The sequence below is a fragment of the Centroberyx gerrardi genome, unplaced genomic scaffold (assembly GCF_048128805.1).
Source record: "Centroberyx gerrardi isolate f3 unplaced genomic scaffold, fCenGer3.hap1.cur.20231027 Scaffold_124, whole genome shotgun sequence".
NCBI classification, from domain to species: Eukaryota; Metazoa; Chordata; class Actinopteri; order Beryciformes; family Berycidae; genus Centroberyx; species Centroberyx gerrardi.
The window spans coordinates 2,501-5,000 of record NW_027605262.1 but is presented as its reverse complement, the minus strand read 5'-3'; the positions used below and the strand labels follow the sequence as shown (position 1 = coordinate 5,000).

Genomic DNA, 2,500 nt, shown 5'->3' with positions numbered 1-2,500 from the left:
TGTGTGTGTGTGTGTGTGTGTGTGTGTGTGTGTGTGTGTGTGTACTCACAGCAGTGATCTCGTCTTTGGAAACCTCCGGAGCGATGCTTCTGATGAACAGCGAAGTGGTGAGGTGGAGGGGGCGGGGCTTCACCGGCGCCGCCTCCTTCTCTCTCTCCTTCCCTCTCTCCTTCCCCCGCTCCTTCCTCCGCTCTGACACACACACACACACACACACACACCACACACACACACACACACACACACATCAGCCCGACTCCATGTTAACACAACAACACACGTTAAAACAGGTCAAATGTTTCTTACCGTCCTCCCCCTCCTCCTCCTCTTCCTCCTTCTCCTCCTCTTCCTCCTTCTCTCCGTCGGAGTGGGAGGAGTCAGAGTCGGAGCCGCTGCCCTCCCCGCTGTCGGCCGACACGCTGCGCTTCCTCTTCCTGCCCTGAGGGGAGGGGGAGGGGGCCAACATGGCTGTCAATCACAGTCAGGAGCTGCGTCTGCATGTCAGCATGACATCATCAACCAGCTTCCAACAGAGTTACTGTGTGGCAGCTGTACAGGATGAAGCACTGAGGGACTAGAGGGACTAGAGGGACTAGAGCTAGAGGGACTAGAGCTAGAGGGACTAGAGCTACAGGGACTAGGGCTAGAGGGACTAGAGCTAGAGGGACTAGGACTAAAGAGAATAGAGTTAAAGGAACTAGAGCTAAAGGGACTAGAGCTAAAGGGACTAGTGCTAAAGGGACCAGACCTAAAGGGGACTAGTGCTAAAGGGACTAGAGCTAAAGAGAGGAGACTAGAGCTAGAGCGACTAGGACTAAAGACACTAGAGCTAAAGGGACTAGAGCTGAAGAGAGGAGACTAGGGCTAAAGAGAGGAGACTAGGGCTACAGAGACTAGGGCTAAAGGGATTAGAGCTAAAGAGACTAGTGCTAAGGGACTAGAGCTAAAGAGAGGAGACTAGGGCTATAGAGACTAGGGCTAAAGGGATTAGAGCCAAAGAGACTAGGGCTAAAGAGAGTAGACTAGGGCTAAAGAGAAGGGACTAGGGCTAAAGAGAAGGGGACTAGGGCTAAAGAGAAGGGACTAGGGCTAAAGAGACTAGGGCTAAAGGGACCAGGGTTAAGGGGACTAGAGATAAAGAGAGGAGACTAGGGCTAAAGGGACTGGGGCTACAGGGACTAGGGCTAAAGAGACTAGGGCTAAAGGGACCAGGGTTAGGGGACTAGAGATAAAGAGAGTAGACTAGGGCTAAAGAGAAGGGCCTAGGTCTAAAAGGACTAGAGCTAAAGGGACTAGAGCTAGAGGACTAGAGCTAAAGGACTAAAGGGACCGACTCGGGCTGAATCCTACTGTTGAGGAGGACCACCTCACTCGGCACCAGCAGGTCGACCAAACTCACTTTCTGGCCGTCTTCTTCTTCTCTTCCTCCTCTCTCTTCTCCTCCTCCTCCTCCTCTTCCTCCTCCTCCTCCTCCTCCTCCTCCTCTTCTTTCTCCTGCTCTCCGTTCTGCTTCTCCTCCTCTCCACTCTCCTGCGGACGGACACAAAACTTTTATTAACCTGTCCAGCGTAACGACTCGGGACGGGTGTACGTGACAGAGAGCGCTGTATGAATAAAGATCATCAGTTATTGTAATAAACCTTTACTTTACTTTACTATAAATATGAAGCTTATTACAATTCATTTTTGTCTATTTTCATCCATTTGCATATTCTTATCTTTCTATTTTTACTGATTTTATTCTTTTAACGCAGTGCTTTTTGCTTGTTGTTGGAGTTGCATGTTGTGTATGAAAGTTAAAGGTTATTAATATTATTATGATTATTATTATTATTATTATTCCTCACCTTGACGGAGTCTTTCTTGCTGCTCCCCTCTCCGCCGGCCGGTTCGTCCGTTCGGCTCGCGGTCGATCCGGATCCGGACGTCCCGGCCCCAGCCTCCGCCCCCCCCGCTGGGGCCCGCCCTCCCCCCTCTCCCCGCCGCCGCCAGCCGACGACTCCCCCCGCCCCCGACCCCCCCTCCCCTCCGGTCGCTGCGGCAACGGACGGCAGCTCCAGAACCTGCAGGTCCAAGTCTGTACCGCCCTCCATCTTTATTACAGCTGGAGAGAGGGAGAGAGAGAGAGAGAGAGAGACACAGAGAGAGAGAGAGGGACAGAGAGAGAGACACGAGCAGAGGAAGAGAGAGAGAGAGAGAGAGAGAGAGAGAGAGAGGGAGAGAGAGAAAGAGAGAGAGAGAGAGAGACACACAGAAGAGAGAGAGACAGAGAGAGAGAGAGACACAGAAGAGAGAGAGAGAGAAAGAGAGAGAGACAGAGAGAGGGACAGAGAGAGAGGGATAGAGAGAGAGAGACACAGAAGAGAGAGACAGAGAGAGAGAGAGGGACAGAAGAGAGAGAGAGAGAGACAGAGAGAGAGAGAGGGACAGAGAGCGAGACAGAGAGAGAGAGAGACACACAGAAGAGAGAGACAGAGAGAGAGAGAGAGGGACAGAGAGA

At 52.0% G+C, this 2,500-nt stretch overlaps 1 pseudogene across 1 annotated transcript in view; it reads right to left on the bottom strand.

The window, feature by feature from the left end:
• The window catches only part of LOC139917131 (serrate RNA effector molecule homolog), a 14,177-nt pseudogene that overhangs the window by 9,263 nt on the left and 2,414 nt on the right, over window positions 1-2,500 (bottom strand). Inside the window, exons 4-8 of the transcript XR_013504223.1 lie at window positions 2,021-2,104; window positions 1,751-1,768; window positions 1,396-1,604; window positions 307-439; window positions 50-192 (exon numbers count right to left, since the gene is read on the bottom strand). The product of XR_013504223.1 is annotated as a serrate RNA effector molecule homolog (transcript). The remainder of the gene's footprint in view (window positions 1-49; window positions 193-306; window positions 440-1,395; window positions 1,605-1,750; window positions 1,769-2,020; window positions 2,105-2,500) is intronic.